This window comes from Podarcis filfolensis (assembly GCF_964270895.1).
Source record: "Podarcis filfolensis genome assembly, chromosome: 9".
Classification (NCBI taxonomy): Eukaryota; Metazoa; Chordata; class Lepidosauria; order Squamata; family Lacertidae; genus Podarcis; species Podarcis filfolensis.
Window position 1 is genome coordinate 3118231 of NC_139610.1, and position 17387 is coordinate 3135617.

Below are 17387 nucleotides of genomic sequence, written 5' to 3' on the forward strand. Positions count from 1 at the left end.
CTCATGAGGTTGCTTGTTGGCTAATCTGTTAAAGCAGAAGTAAGAGAACTTCCAGCCCAGGGGCCAGATGTGGCCCTGCTAGCTTCCGTATCTGGCCCTTGGGGCTCTCCCTGGGTGATACTCCTCACTGGCCCCATTCTGCATCTCCAAGGTTTTTGCGTGGCTGGAATGTGTCTTTGAACTCACATAATGCCTAACCGTGCCAGCCACTGTCATGTGGCTCTCAGACGATTGCACAGACTGGAATGTTGCCCTGAAAAGGCTGGAAAAGGTTCTCCATCCCTGTGTTTAAAGGGATGGAGTTGAAGGACTAAGTATTAGTGAGGAACTCATGAGCAGCACTAGAAAGCCATTATTTAAACAGTGCTTTAAATGCAGAGTGGTTCTGTAATTCTTTTCCAGTACCCATCTTGTAGACAGGCACATTTGAAACACTTAAAATGAAGAAGTTGGATGCAAGTCCATTTGTTGCCTGACCTAAACACCGTGCATGCTGATTTCAACGAGGATTTGCAAGTTAACCTGTCTAGGAGAAATTCCTATCTATTTTCCTGAAGTTGCAGCACATTTACGGTAACCTGTTAAAGTCTTACAGTACTGATGATACTTATTAAAGATAAAATGAGCGCTCAAGTACAGTTTACTGTACAGAATAGTTGGGAGACTGGTTCAATAGTATACTCTGCTGGTATAACTCCCACAAGCTCTTGAAACTGTGACACTGAGCTGCCTAATAAGTCCATTCAAAGTTTTCCGAGAAGAGGTGCAGTGAGCCTCTTGACAGCTACCAGTCTGAGCTAGTGTTATTCAACTCTTTGCTCCCTGTCCACTTACCCTTCACTCTCTCCTTGCTGCCCTGCTCCCCCAACCCTCGCTGAACATTAGGGCTGGGCAATATCAGGTTTTCAACATTGTGATATAGTGCTACATCACGATGATGAAAAGGAAGGAGCATCAGCCCCATGAGGTGCTGGGGTGAAACAGCTGCCTCCAGCGCCCGGCTCAGGAAGCATCAGGCTCAAATCTTATAGAGGCACTTTTTGCATGAACTGACATCTCCACGTCGTTAATGTAGCTGTAGCTGTAGCTGTTCAGCGTCTCATAATGTTATTTATTTAAAAGAATTTATATACTGCTTGATTGTAATAAAATCTCACAGTGGCTTACAACGAATGAATAATAGAACAAGTGCCCTATTGGATCAGTCTAAAGCTTTATCTAGTCCAACATTCCCAGAGTGGTCAGCTGGATATTTCTGGGAAGCCCATCAGCAGAGTCTGAAGGCAATTGCCCTCTTTGCTTTTGCCTACACAACCTCCCCCCCAGCAGCTGGTATTCAGAGACACATAGCTCAGCAATAGGCAATAGCTCTGCAATAGGCTTATCTGCTATGAATTTGTATACAATGGTACCTTGGTTTAAGAACAGCTTAGTTTATGAACAGCTTCGCTTTCTGTTGAGTGTGTTCTATTTGTAAATTTAGTCCCCCGCTGCTATGGGAAAGCACGTTTTGGTTCAAGAACGCTTTGGTTTAAGAACAAACTTCCAGACGGATTAAGTTCATAAACCAAGGTAACACTGTAATTGCCTTTTATAGCTATCTAAGCTAGTTGCGATCACTACATCTTGTGCTAGCAAATTCTACTTGTTTATCTATGTGCTATAATCTGAAGAAGAACATCTGCATCTACTGCCAATCAATTTCATCAAATGATCCTGAGTTTTAGGATTAGAAGAGAGGGAGAAACTTAGCAGTCCCCTTCCTCTGTACTATCCAGAAATTAACCGTCTGCCATGTCTCTGCTCCAACCTGTCCAGGTTGCCTCATTCTAAACTGAGCCCCCAATGCTCAGACATTTCCTCTTGAAAAAGGTCCCCCAAAGTTGATAAACATTGCCATTCAAACGGGGTGTGTGTGTCGCATCTTGTGATTGATTATGCGGGGTGTGGTTTACCTGCCCCCCAGTATTCAAGTTCGTATGCCTGCCCCTCATAATTTAGTGTAGTTTTCTTTTCCAGCTCTCAGATATCCCTTTTATGATAGTGACCACAACTTTACGCAGTATTCTAAATGTGGCTATACCACATTGCTAAACATTGGTTCTTTCTCAGTTTTGAAAATTTTGATTTTTTTTCTCTCTCCTTGAGGTTTTAAATATGATTAAATATAATAAAACATATTACAGGGGTCAGCTAACTTTTTCAGCAGGGGGCCAGTCCACTGTCCCTCAGATCTTGTGGGGGGCTGGACAGTTGGGCTTCTCCAGCTAGCCAGGCGCCGTGGCGGGGTAGGAGGCTGTGTTGGCTGGCGAAGACAAGCAGCAGTCCCAGCGGAGGAGCCACGGACGGAGGCAGGGGAATAGGGGCATCGCCGGAGAGTTTACCTACCACCTGCTGCTGCTGCTTCCTGAGAGGCACCGCGGAGAAGAAGACAGAGCCGCCTGCAAGCGGCGGCCGCAGCCACCGCAACAACCTGCCTAAACACCATGGGAGGAATGAAGGAGGGAGGGAGGAAGGAAGGCAGGCAGGCACGAAGAAAGCACGTGAGGAAGTGGCGCGGAAAAGAGGCACGGAGAAGGAAGGAAGGGCGGACTGAGGGAGGAGGAGCAGGAGGAAAATGCAGCCAGCAGCTGGCGTCACGCCCCCTTCACAGCGCCGCCCTGCTGAGGCGGGCAGGTGGGCAAGCCGACTCCCGTCGTCAACAGCGCCCAGCGTGGAACAAGACTGTTCTGTCCCTGAGGAGAAAAGCTGGGAGAGGGAGAGGAGAGAACATGTGCGCTGGAGATCCATGCGCTGGCGATCCACACAGCGATTCCTGGACCATCCACAGGCCGGATCTAGAAGGCAATTGGGCCTGATCCAGCCCACGCACCTTAGTTTGCCGACCCATGACATATTATATGATGTTCAGTGAAAGGAAATCATATGGTTAAAGAAATGTGATACATGGAGTGAAACATGCTTTTCACAGAACCTAGCTTTCACATATTGTGTAATCGTTTAATTATAATGCTGTTTTGACCTTTTTAACAACTGAGGCAGAATCCTTCAGAGATTAGACTGAATAACAGAAGAATGTACTCTGTGATAATCTAGATTATAGGCTCCATGAAGAACTAAATTGATGCCTCAAAGATATTTCAGAGGTGGTTAGGGGTTTTTTTGGGGGGGGTGTTTAAACCACATAAACTGAACCATATGACTTAAAGTCAAAGTTGGGTTTGTGTTATTGCACACTGAACAAAAGACTTAGCTGAGTTTCAGTTGCCAATTGGCACTGATGAATACCTTCTCATGGTATGTTAGACTCAGTCATCCTTCACAAAGAAAAAGCCCCACCTGTTCCTTTATTTGTTGAACAGCGTGTTTCTGTAATCCTACTGGTGGTCACTTACATACACACAAGTATTGTTTTGTTTTAACTTAGTTGGGATCCTCCCAAAATCAATGTGGAGAAGAAAATCAAAGCAAAACAAATTTTAGAGACAGTTGTTACCTCACCTGGCAGCACCTTTGGCGCACAGTGTTCACAGAAGTATGCTGATACCAACACCATGTTAACTCTGTAGGGGCAGACAGTCCACACATGGCAAAGGGGAAAATGACTCCATCCTGTCACGTCACCACACAGAGAATGGATAACCCACCAGATACAGGCTCACTATGAACACCCTGCATGCAAATCAGGATGAATTCTGGTTGTATAAGTGCACAAACATCACAAATGTTCAATGAAGACTGGATATGATCTAACCTTCACGTGAGCTTTGTGCAAGAAAATCAGGATGAATGCTCTGTAACCAGGTCATCTGGGGGATCCCTGAATGAGCTACTGTAATGCAGGTGAGAAGAATCCTGTACAGTAACTGAATGCATTTGGGAATCCCTGCACCCAGATGCAAAACACCTTCATGCAACTTACACATGAGTGTCTAATAATCATTTTAACTGAGCACACCAAAGGGAAAAAAAGGATAGTGTTGACAGCAGCTCCACCCAGATAAGTCTTGGGAGGAGGCCTCTTTTTGTTTAATTATGGTTGAAAGACAGTCTTCCTAGCAACCCTGAGATCATAGAATTATAGAGCTGCAAGGGACCCCAGGGTCATCTAGTCCAACCCCCTGCAATGCAGGAATCTCAGCTAAAGCATCCATGACAGATGGTCATCCAACCTCACTGGCTGAGAGAACATTTTAAACTTCTTTTAAAAAGTGTTTAATTATTGGTGTGTTTGCCACCTCGGGCTACTTTGGCATGAAGGACAGAATATAAATTGAATAATCACCACCACCACCACAGAGCTCTCTGTGTGAGACTACAGGCAAAGGCCCACAATTTGTGATCTGATGATACAGAATGCCCTTCCACTCAGAGACACAGCATAAATTAGCAAGGCATGCGTGGAATGAATTGTTTTCGACTAACACCCAGTTACAGTTACATAACTGAAGTTCTGTTAAAGTGAAAGTGTTAATCAGGGGCAGAGATATAGTGAGTTCTGAAACAATAATATAGACAGGGTTACAAACCTCTAGGCCCCACCTGGGTTCCTTTGACTTGGAAGGTTCCATAGCAGACAGTGGAGCAACCATTGTTCTCATGCAATCTACTGCAGCACAAAGGTTAGCATGGCTGTAGAGGAACAGCTGGAATCGCACTGGTTGCTACTGTAGATTATTATTATTTTATTGAATTTATATAGTGCCCTCCATCTGAGGATCACAGGGCAGTTTACTGCTGTGGGATAAACAGGTAAGAAAAGCTTAGCAGAAATGACCAGGCTTGCTGTTGTAACTGCTTGCATTGCAAAGAAAGAGGAAACTCGTGGTAATAAGTCAAGTTAAGAAATCGCTGAGAGTAGCCAAAAGATAATGCCTTATAACGTACTAGGAAGGTTTGTGGGTGACTCAGAACCACGAGGGAAAGTGGAGAAGTACACTTAGAAAACTACTGCACATGCTTAAATAGGCTATGAATAGTAGTCAAACAGCCCCAGGTGGAGCTAGAGCTAATCAGCATGATCATGGGATGTATGTAACGGAGGGGGTACATATCAAGGGGGAAATAAGGTAAGGTAAAGGTAAAGGACCCCTGGATTGTTCTGTCCAGTCAAAGACGACTATGGGGTTGCAGTGCTCATCTTGCTTTTCAGGTCAAGGGAGCCGGCATTTGTCCACAGACAGCTTTCCGGGTCATGTGGCCAGCATGACTAAATTGCTTCTGGCAGAACGGAATACTGTGATGGAAGCCAGAGCTCACAAAAACGCCATTTGCCTTCATACCACAGTTGTACCTATTTATCTACTTGCACTGGTGTGCTTTTGAACTGCGTAGGTTGGCAGAAGCTGGGACAGAGCAACAGGAGTTCACCCCACTGTGTGGATTCGAACTGCCGATCTTCTGATTGGCAAGCCCAAGAGGCTTAGTGGTTTAGACCACAGCACCACCTGCTCCCATTAAGGGGAAAATATGAAATAGGCGGACTGGGAAGTCTGTAAACTAGAGTCTCCTAATCAATAGGAGAATGTAGGAGGGAAATTTGGAAAGAGAGCCTTCCACATACAGGGAGCCACCACAGAAAAGTCCCGTTCTCATGTTGCCAGCCTCCAAACCAAAGGGTAGGTTCATGTGGAGAGAGGCAGTCCTTGAGGTATTGTGACGGAAGTCCAGCCGTCATTAAATGTTGCACAGCATAGAAAAAAGACACAGAGAGCCAGCAATATTTTCAGGATGGGATGAGCAGCTCCTTCGACCACTCTCCTCCGATTTTATTCTCCTTTGTTCCCTCTCCCACATGGCCGTTTGCCAATGTCTCACGTTACCTCATCCGGTCATGGCTTTTACTACAGCCATCACCATATAAGGTAATCACTGCCCAGAGGAAACACAACTCCATAAAAGGTCAATACATTCTATACATTGTTTGGGACAATTGGACTTTTGGACCTTGCTTTTAAGTATGGAGGTCTGGCTGGAAGAAATATGGACTTTATTGGGACAGAGCTCCTCCGAGATTTGGAGTTTAACATTAAGGACTATCAAAAAAACCGGCAGAGAGGAACTGAGAGAGAATTAAGAGCCTCGGACGTGAGATCTCCAGGCTGATAGAAGATTAAGACTGTTGGATATTTGTTGGGGATCGAAACCGGGAAAGGGGGTGGTGGGGTTTGAGAATTCAAAGGGTGTATAATTATGATCTGTTTTACTTTTTTTTTTGTTTGGTTATTAATATGAAAATTGGGAAATTCGTGGAATGGAATTTGGGTCGACTTTAGAAAAAGGTTTGTGTATTGAGGTACAAATATTGATGTCTATAAGTTAAAATTGGTTTTTCTTTTTTTTTAAAAAAATGAATTAAATATAAAAAGGTTAAAAATTGGGGATAGGAACTTGTTGAACAAACAATTTGAATTGGAATACAAGAAGGGGAGGGGTGGGGAAGTCTGGGAAATATGGTAATGAAAATATGGAATTGTAAATTTCATGTGTTTTTAAATCTTTTTTCTTTTTTGCATTTTTTGTTCTTTTTGATTTTTTTTTGTATTGAATTTGAAAAATCTTAATAAATATTTCATAAAAAAAATACATTCTATACATTGTAAGGCATAGAGTGCTGGTCAGCCGAGGTCAGTGGGCACCCTGCAGTATTACAAGCCTCTACCATGGCTTTATGACTCCCACATGCCCTCTTTCTTTATTTTATTAATCAGAGTCATATATGTCATTACCAATACGGTTATATCGAGCGCGATAGGCGACTCTTGTGAGGCCGGAAGCAGGCCGCTGACGGGAGAACCATGCAGTACATATAGAGATTAAAGAAGGAATACATTGTTGTCAGGGAATCAGGAGCAGGAGCACTGGGGAGAGAGGATTGGGAGAGCGAAGGGGAAGAATCCGAGGGCAGCGTAGGGGAGTATGACAGTGGCCCGAGAGATTCCATGAGCTTCTCCAGCGAATCAGAAGATTCCCAGAAGGGGGCGCCGATGGTCAGGGCAAGGGGGGTCCCAGGGGGGACGCACCAGAAACAAGGAGCCAGAGGGGAACCCCAAAGCAGCAGTGGAGGATCGGGACCAGTTTCCCCACCAGAGCGTAGTGGGGGGGAAGAGTCACATGTGTCAGGGGCAGTGTCTCCTCCAGAGAGGGAGTCAGGGCTGACCACGCCTCCAACGGAGGGGAGGTCAGTTGCAGCTAGCCCCCCCGAAGGGGGAAGCAGTGACAGCAGCAGTGGAACGGTCAGGAGGAAAGCTGCTGGCTGGGCGCGCGCGCCAAGTTCAAATGTGCAGGCGCGCGGAACAGCAGGAGACCCGGATGGGGAACCAGCTCCTAAAGCTGGTGGGAGGGAGAAGGCTCAGGGGAATCAGCGGGAGAAGAGGCTAGAAAGGGCGGAACCCCGGCGGGCAGGCGGACCCAGAGGAGGAAGGAGCAGCGGAGAAGGTGGAGCAAGGCTAGAATCTTAAATTGGTGTCAAGGGGGAGGAGACTCAGACGGAGCATCAGTGGTCTGACACTTGAGACGTGGAGCTGCGCGCTGCGGCTCTGGAAGTGAAACTGAACTTCAATAAAGACTTTTATACTTAACAACGAAGCAGCGTTGGTCCTTTGTGAGCTGGGACCTAGGGTAGCTCTGACAATTGTATACAGCAACACAAAATAACGCAAATAACTACTATTAGGATCACTAAAATCAATAAATGTCGAAGCCAACTTCCATCCGGAAGCCAAGAATATAACCATGCCCATGGATCAACGGAAGGAGGGGGGGCAAACGGATTGTGGGCTACCATGGTTTCCATATGGTCGATCGTCGCAGATATGCTGACATTATTATCAGGAATAAACATACAACAATGAGAATGAACAAGTGCACAAACCCCTCCTTTTGAGGCTAAAATGACATCCAAAGTATAACGATTCTGTAAGACCACCTCTCTCATTGCAGACACCTCCTGGTTGAGATTCTTCAAAGCTTTTATGGTATCATTGAATAATCCTTCAGTCCAATTTGCTAGCCGATGGAGGTCCCTATAGTTCATTGCTGCGCCCACTGAGGGCAGCAAGGCCCGAGAGATCTGGGTACCGATATATTGATTTAAGGGTGAATTAACCTCCTGACGATTTCATAGTCTAAGAGAAAATGGTAACTTATCAACCTTATACAACAACGGAACCACGATACCCAAGGTACATGTGCCTGTGAGGTTTCGAGGAATGGCTTTGTATGCTTTTTCGCCACAAAGCAACCATAACTCTTTTTGGAGTAAATAGCTGATATTACTACTCTGTTGGGACCAATCAAAGGCTTCAGTAAATAAAGAACTGATATGAAATTGCTCATCTGCGGCATTTGCTAAGCCAGGGATAGAAGAATTCAGACTCCAATTTGCATGGTAGGTTTCTTTTCTAGTTTTTAGCCATGCACTGGTATCGCTCCTATAGCACTGAGATTGGTCACTGTATGTTCCTGTAAGAGAACAAGAGCTATTAAAAGTGAAATTCAATGTATATTGACAGTTTGGATATATGCCCCATGATTCTTTCCCCTCTTTAATTTGAAAACAAATGGGGGCAGGCTCATGGAGGGTCAATTGTACTGGAAGCCAAAAAGATTGCTTAGGGGATATAACATTTGTAAATTGAAAGGATCCATTGATAGGCACACCATGAAGCATTATGCCTGAATGACGGGCAAAAGGGGGCATGTGCATACACAACCAGCATCTAGAAGCATGCAATAAACTGGTAAACATAATCATATCTTGTACAAAAATATTATCCCTCCATATCTTATGATAATTTTCTCCCCTAAAAGTCTTATTCAACAACACTGTTCTTCTAGTTCGAAAGTGGCTGAGCCGTGGATACTGCCAGCCAGAGTAGGATTCAGGTGACAGCGGCTTGCCAGCTGATAAGGTGAAATATGGTGGTTTCAACTGGACTGGGTCGTCTGCTTCTCTTCCTTGTATAACGGTGCAGCAAAGGATGGCAAGGCAAATGGTTAGGAAGGCAAACACTGCCAGATGGAGCTCGTGTGCAGCACCTCTAGGTGGCGCATGCGGAAAGGTTTCAATGCTTCACCCACAAAATGTTGACAAAGTGTAGGGGAGTGCCACATGCCCTGAGGCAGGACAACCCACTGATATCGCTGGGTGGGTTGCAAATTGTTATATACTGGCAATGTAAAAGCAAACCATTCCTGGCTGCTGTGTCTGTGGTAGGATTGTGTATTATCGGTCGTAACGCAACCTTACAATCCTCATTGGCTTTTTCAAAGGCCAATTGTTTGATAATTATTTGTTTGGCTTCAGGATTTTCAGTTTGGCAACTCACTGCTGTAAGCAGCCTGTCCATAAAGGAAGAATATGATTCTCTTGCCTCTTGCCTGATTGAACCCCACCTTGACTGAATACTGGTGGGTTCTGGGATTTTTCTCATTGCTTGTTTAGCAGCAAGAGCAGTGTACCTCAATAAGATTTGCAGCAGTGTGGCTTGCACTGAAGCCTGAACAAAGGGACCACGCCCCATCATGGCGTCTAGGACGTCTGCGAGGGTAATATTTGGATTATTTCCTCTGATTTGTTGTAACAAAGCCGGAGCATAAACACGGCAGGCAGTTTCTCATTCGTGGGCAAACAAAATGCCCGCTGATGGGGGTAACACTGTACAGGCCAAAAGCTTGATGTCATCTGGAACCAAGAGCTGGGCTAATGTGGCTTCTAAAAGCGCCTGCGTATATGGGGCTTGGAGTCCATTTGTCTTTACTGACAATTGCAGCTCTTTCAAAATTTTAAAGTCAAAAGGTTGGTGTTGGGCTTGAGTTCCTGCTGGAGCGCCAGCAGGGGGCACAATAACAGGAAATGCCACAGTATCCTGAATTAAGGAACAGGCAAGGACTGCACGTTGAAAAGGGGTGGCTGGTTCTGTCGATGAGAGAGTAGGATCATTGCCAGCCAGACCACGGTATTTTTGCAGGATTGGATCCTCTGGTGAGGAACTATAGTCCGGAGGCTTGGGGTCTGGTGGTGCTGGCAAGGCGAGTGCCGGAACAGACGGCATCACAGCAGGCTGGACTAAAGAAGCCGGAGGTGATGTTGGCAATACAGCCATGGAGATATTTAGAATGCGAACACCAATGCTGGGGTGTCCATGAAAATGTGCTCCAATCTTATCCCAATGTTTTAATTCCCAAGTTCCATCTTGAGGAAACCAGGGGCAATGCTCATCGATGGCCAGAATAAGCTGTATCAAATCACCCTCAGGAACTTCCAATTTGTTGGAGGAGAGGAGAAATTTTAAGTCTTTTAAAAATTTCTGTTGGGGAATAGACAAAGAGCTGCCCATTTTTCTAAAATCGAGATAAAAAGGGATCAACTCACCGGGGATCTGAAGATGATTAGCGCTTGAAACCCTTGCCGGGCGTGGTGAGTCGATGATGCCGTTGTGTGAATCGAAGAACCTCACACGGTTTTCTTTTAAAAGCCTCAGACGTATTCTTTTAGTCTGCCTCACACGGGGCACCACTTGACGGAAGTCCAGCCATCATTAAATGGTGCACAGCATAGAAAAAAGACACAGAGAGCCAGCAATATTCTCAGGATGGGATGAGCAGCTCCTTCGACCACTCTCCTCCGATTTTATTCTCCTTTGTTCCCTCTCCCGCATGGCCGTTTGCCAATGTCTCACGTTACCTCATCCGGTCATGGCTTTTACTACACCCATCACCATATAAGGTAATCACTGCCCAGAGGAAACACAACTCCATATAAGGTCAATACATTCTATACATTGTAAGGCATAGAGTGCTGGTCAGCCGAGGTCAGGGGGCAGCCTGCAGTATTACAAGCCTCTGCCATGGCTTTATGACTCCCACAGTATTGCGGTCCTGAGCCATTCAAGGCTTTATAGGTTAAAACCAGTGCTTTGAATTCGGCCTGGAAACTAATTGGCAGCCAGTACAGTCAGGTCAGGATTGGTGTAATATGCTCAAACTGGTGAGCCACCTGATTGCTGAATTCGGCATCAGCTGAAGTTTCCAAACCACCTTCAGAGGCAGCTTCACATACAACACAGGGCTCAGTCTTGGTCTGCTGCACCTGCTCCATGATTGCCTGTGGAAAGTTAAGGGAGAGAGAATCCTGAGACAAGACATTTGAAGGCATTGCAATAGCACCTAAGTGGCTAGTCTCCTTCAACTGAGGCAGAGTACAGTCCCAAAGACAATATTTCCCCTTCCCCTTTTGGACTTGCAGTGTAAGTCTGTGGGCGGTGCTTGTTCTGCTCCAGGTAGCCAGGCTGAGATCATGGAAGGCAGAGGCGGTCTCGAATATTTAGCTACAAGTAGCAATGGTTGGTTTTCCGCAACAGAGAGAGAAGGAGGGAGCGTGCTTGCCAGCTGTTGGGGATTGTTCCACCAATGCAGTTTAGCCAATACACGATCTTCATATTTGGCAAGGTGTGGTGAAATAGGAGACATTTGTAGCTCCTATGCTGGTCTTATAGTGTAGGTTTCACCTCCCCTTGCTTAGATATGTGAGGTGCTTTGTCCTTTGAAGGGACACAGGTGGTGCTGTGGTCTAAACCACTGAGCCTCTTGGGCTTGCCAATCAGAAGATCGGCGGTTCGAATCCCCGCGACGGGGTGAGCTCCCAATGCTCAGTCCCAGCTCCTGCCAACCTAGCAGTTCGAAAGCATGCCAAAAAGTGCAAGTAGATAAATAGGTACCGCACCCGCAGGAAGGTAAATGGTGTTTCTGTGTGCTGCTCTGGTTTCGGTGTTCCATTTTGCCAGAAGCGGCTTAGTCATGCTGGCCACATGACCTGGAGAAACTGTCTGCGGACAAATGCTGGCTCCGTCAGCCTGTAAAGCGAGATGAGCGCCGCAACCTGAGAGTTGTCTGCGACTGGACTTAACTGTCATGGGTCCTTTACCTTTACCTTTAGTCCTTTGATCCCCAGCTGTAGTCATGAAATGGGCATTGCTGTTGAGTGCTTGCATCTGGAATGCTGGGGCAAAGTACTTGAAGTGTTGGAGGGTGAGGACCGCTCTTCATAGTCCCTGTCACCAAAGTGTGCACAACATGAGGCCAGAAAACTATAGTCCCATGCTGCTATTATCAGAGTTGCTGGTAGCGTGCTGTGATTGGATACAGGTGTAGACTGATTCCTGACAGAGTTGGCAAGATGAGGGGAGGCAGCAGGCAGTGGTTTGCTGCTTTAGGTTCAGTTGCTTCAAACAGATGACAGACATCCTTAAAATAGGTGCTTTTGTGGGAATGTTGTAGAATATACTAGGAGAGAATATATTGATTTAATAGTATCCTTCCTAACACACTGAAATATACTCAGAGTCGCAAAGTGATTTCATGCTCTTTATTCAGCTCATAGTGCTGAGGAGGAATGAATGAAAGTCCCCTCAAAGTATCTGCTTTATATACATTATTTACACAATGGGCTGCACATGATTGGCTAATTCTGGAATTCTACTGTAAGCCAATCAGGTTGTGGATTCACTTATATCTGGAGCATGATTGGGTGGTTCCTACCAACCAATCATACTGCTGCATTGTTCTAGGACCAATCAGACTGCTGCATTCTGAATCCTATTGTTCTAGGACCAATCAGACTGCTGCATTTTGGATCCTATTGTTCTAGGACCAATCAGACTGCTGCAGTTTGGATCCTATTCAACTCAGTACATAACACACACGCATGTGAGTCAGCAGCAGAGTGACATTCCTCAATATATAGCAGGAAGCTAGTTGGTAGATTTGTTTGAATCTCTTTACTTAAGCAATCCAATCTGGTTTAGTCCAGATTGGGTTCTGTTCCTGGCAAGTCCCCTTTTATCCCTCCTAAAAAGAATAAAGACACAAGAAGCTTCTTTTAAAAGTAATAAGAAGTTTACTCACATTCAGTTCACAGTTGGATCCTGAAGGCAGGCTTTGGCTTAGAGTTACAGAAGAGGGTTTGAGTTCATCCCATATGGGAATGAGCCCATGTCCTAGTGGCTGAGAGCCAGAAGACAGCAAAATACATCAGTATCAAGAGAGCATGGCATCAAGAGGAAGAAGAGGAAGAAGATGGCCACATGACCAGCCCACCTACCTGGTCACACGCAGAGGGAGGAAGCTCCAGACCAGGTGTGACAGGAAGTCATCCTGGCTGTGGAGTAACACCCCCCTGCGTGTCCACTCTGGGCAAACAGGAAGTGTTGCACCTGACTGCTTATGATACATCCTACAGCCTTATTGCACAAAAATAAGCACTACGGCAGAAAGCTTCCTTACTGGAAGACTGCATCATATTTTTCAAAAATGGTGTTTCACAAATGTCAAACTATGGTAATTAATAAGCCAAAGGGGGAAATGTATGGATCACATACGTATATTTCAGAATTTTTTCTCTAGTTGCTTAATGAAAGCAGTCATTTTTGTTCAGTTGTTTCCTGGATTGGGGAAGACATAATGGGATGTCTCAAATGAACAAGCATTTTATCTGCGCTATCCTTCCCACATACGTACAAGATACTTTGGTAAATCCATATTCACCTCAGAAGTTACACATCTCTTCATTAAGTAGGAATTCAAGAAGTTTGAAAGACCTTGCTTAAAAAAAAGCATTATAATGTATTTTGCATCCCCCTCCTTGAAAACTTGTATGATATTTGAACTTCAATTGATTTGTTATACCTACAGTAGATGGTTTGTAACTTCACTGAATTTTTAAATAAAGGAAATCAGATAATCAATATAATTTCAGGTACATACCTCCAAATAACTTAATTCATTGTGTTTTCTAGCTGTAGAACAATTTATTTATATGCAAATACAACAGCAGCATAAAACCATCAGAACTGCCATAAAGATGCTGTTTGCCTTTAGATATCCCCCTTCTCAGTCATTACTGCGGAGCTCCAGCCTCACTATCATTTCAAGGCTGCCCCTATCCTCTTGGCTCTAGGAATCCCCCTTATGTCCAGGAAAGTGTGCAAAATGGTGGGCAGGAGGGCAAGAAAGTTTGTATTTGCTGTCCTCAGCTGAGATACTTTAGCTATATACAACAGAGTGAGATTTTGGGATAATACAGACGTCCTGCCTAATCACTAGCTTCCTTAGGGACTGCTTTTCCCCAATGAACCTAACGGGACCTGTGTTTTTCATCTGAGGCCCTTATTTGTATGTCTCCGCCAAGGGAGGGGTGTGTATGTGGTGGGGGACACACAAGATCAGGCATCTCTATAGAGAGATGGAGACATTCCTATTCATTTAGGCATTTTGTTGTTAATTGCTACCCATCTTTTAGTAGGGTGGGTATGAGCAGTTTTAGTTAATTTGGTTTTTTAAAGAAAAAAAATCTGATGTATTTTAAATTTGGTAGTGCACTTTTTTTTAATTGAAGTAGCTCCAAGATCAATTTTAAGTATTAAGCAACTAAATATAAGAAATAATTTGAATAATAAATAAATTGGGCAGATAGTAAACTTTTTAAAGAATGTTTTAAATAATCTTAGAATGCTTTGACTGCTCTTTATAATATTTTTCTTTTAAAAATATTATATCACCATTATCATTAATGTGTTTGCTACCTTGGGCTCCTTTGGAAGGAAGGGTAGAATATAACATTTAATAATTAATAACAATAGTAGTACTTAGTTTCGTCTCAGTTCTCCAATCTTCAATACTGAGCACTGCTGAATGCCAGGTCAAAAAATAAATAGAATTTCAATGGCTATAGACAAGGGGTGAGTGGGGAGTCTCAGGTGCTGCAACAGACAGAGACGAGGTGTTGCTTCTCTAATTTTGAGTGGTGTTTACCTGTTGAGATCCTGTTGTTGTACCATGCACCTTATTGTTTAACAGTCTCCCCTGGTGGTATGACTCATATGTTTTCAATGGTGTTGCCCCCCAGGCTCATTGTTTTGGGGGAATTTAGTACTTAGGCCAAGGTTATGATGCCATGGCCTCCATATCAACTGTGTTCTTCACTGGTATTTGGTCCTGTACTCGGCTGATCATACCCACAAGTTGGTGCTTTGTTCTGAACAAGAGGAAGGTGATCTGGAGTTGGAATTATTCCTTTTCCGTGACTAGATCCCGACCCACTTCAGTTTAGGCTTACAAGGAATCCAAAACACTGCAGGTGTTGAAGGCCAAGTAATTTTCATTTAAAGAAAACCATGAGGCAGCAAAAGAATTTCTCACAACTTGACAGGGTCAGCTTTTATGTTTCCATGACGTGGTCCTAGCTTGCCTGTGGACTGGAGGAATGGCTGCGGCAATTGACACAATTGCTCCTAGATGCTTTCTTTGGTTTGCTAGACTCCAATTATTTGGATTCCACAATAAATTTTGGAATCAGTTCTGTGTGTCCCAAAGCAGCATTTTGGGGCAAGGTGTTGCAGTGCACGGTGGTGGATATATTCTAGTTATTTCTGGATGAGATTGGGTGACCTTGGGTCAATCACTTTCTGAGCCTAGCCTATTTGACAAAGGAAGGGATCGTGGGCTGGGCCAAACCTGTCCTGTAATCCCCCAAACATAGGATGCTGGCACACAGCACTCCGGCCGATTATGTAATTGTTGCTGCTGTGAAAAAAGTACTATGGCTGCATCCCTCCTGCATTCCTTCTCTACTGTGCCACATCTTTTATGTTATTTGCCATCTGCATGAAACTGCTGGGGGAGGTTTTTTTAAGAGATTTGGAGTACAGGGCACCCAGCACTATTTTACCTTTCCGCCTGATGCCAGGAAAGCAAGTTCTGCAGAAATCAGACTTGATGTGGGCAAAAAAACCCTGGTGCGGCCCAGACAAAACCTAAGTATTGGGAAGTGGACTAGCACCCTTGCTCCATAATCAGGTCAACAGCCTGGAAGTGCTTCTGGATGACCAGCTGACAATGGATGCTGGATGCTGCTCCTGCATGTGCAGCTGACAATGGAGAGGCCAGGAGTGCTTTCTTCTAATTTAGACTGATATGCCACTTGCACACTGCCCAGGAGAGGCCAGACCTAGCCACTCCCACTTGTGTCTTGGTAATATTCACACTGGAATTCTGCATAGCCCTCTATATGGTGCTATCTTTGAGCTTGTCATATCGAGCTTACCACTGAGCTTCTTCCATCTTCATTGGCTTTCTGCCAGTCCTTCAATTCTGGGGGGCATCTTGGAACCACCTCATAAAAAACAGGGGCAGGGGCTGTCTTCCTTGAGGCTAGCTTGTACACTTAGAATCATAGAATCATAGAGTTGGAAGAGACCACAAGGGCCATCGAGTCCAACCCCCTGCTAAGCAGGAAACACCATCAGAGCATTCCTGACATGGTTGTCAAGCCTCTGCTTAAAGACCTCCAAAGAAGGAGACTCCACCACACTCCTTGGCAGCAAATTCCACTGTCGAACAGCTCTTACTGTCAGGAAGTTCTTCCTAATGTTTAGGTGGAATCTTCTTTCTTGTAGTTTGGAACCATTGCTCCGTGTCCGCTTCTCTGGAGCAGCAGAAAACAACCTTTCTCCCTCCTCTATGTGACATCCTTGCAGAAAGCTCACTGGTTGGAGACAGGATGGAAATCTCTCCCAGCATATCTCTTTCTTTCTTAGAACTTAGTTCAGGCTAGACTGTGCTTGTAATGTGAAGAGGCGCTCAGCCGAGCAATAGTGCCTAGTTCTGACCAACCTCTAACCTAAACACATGCAACGAACAGACATTGTTGGCATCTGTCTGTCTTGAGAGACAGTGGAGTGTGCCTCTGGGGGCGAAGTCAAACTGCTGCATTAGCAGCACCAAAGTCACCTTCCCGGGATGCAAGTCTGGCCAGTGTCATCTGGTCATCATCAGTGTAATCCCAGATGACAAGACCTCTTGGCCTGGCTGATGTGCTCCAAAGGAAACCAGAGCAATACCAGAGCAACCTTTGGCACCGGTTTGGCTGCAGAAGTTGCTGGAAGGAGGTGTGCGAGGCTCCATTCAACAGTCCTCGGGACTCCACTCTGGATTTGTGTAGGGTTTGCTCCTTAGCCCTTTCTCCTCCTGAAGATATCCCGCAAGGCAGTGGAGATTTAGGACCAGAGATTTCCTTCTCCTGGGTGGGCTACCTTCCCAGGTTGGCGACCCCCAACTGCCCCTCACTTCCCTCTGAAGCAGGTGCAGAAACCGCCTTCTTGACCGTTGAACCCGCTCTGGGTCTCCTTCACTCGATCTGCATGCGAGGGTTTGAGCCCCACCGGCTCCCCTCACCTGGTTTAGCCGGCCAGGCGAAGCCATTCCCGGGGTGTGACCACGGTCGCCTGCGGACACGTTCTAGGAGCCTCGGGTGAGAGCTGAGTGCAGGGCAGGGACCAAAGGTGGACAAGCTGCCCCAGAAGGAGCAGGGTGTGGGCCCGGCGCCCCCC

At 45.4% G+C, this 17387-nt stretch overlaps 1 long non-coding RNA gene across 1 annotated transcript in view; it reads left to right on the forward strand.

The window, feature by feature from the left end:
• LOC310770353 overlaps nucleotides 1–17387 on the forward strand; it is a 571729-nt gene that overhangs the window by 407780 nt on the left and 146562 nt on the right. The window lies entirely within an intron of this gene.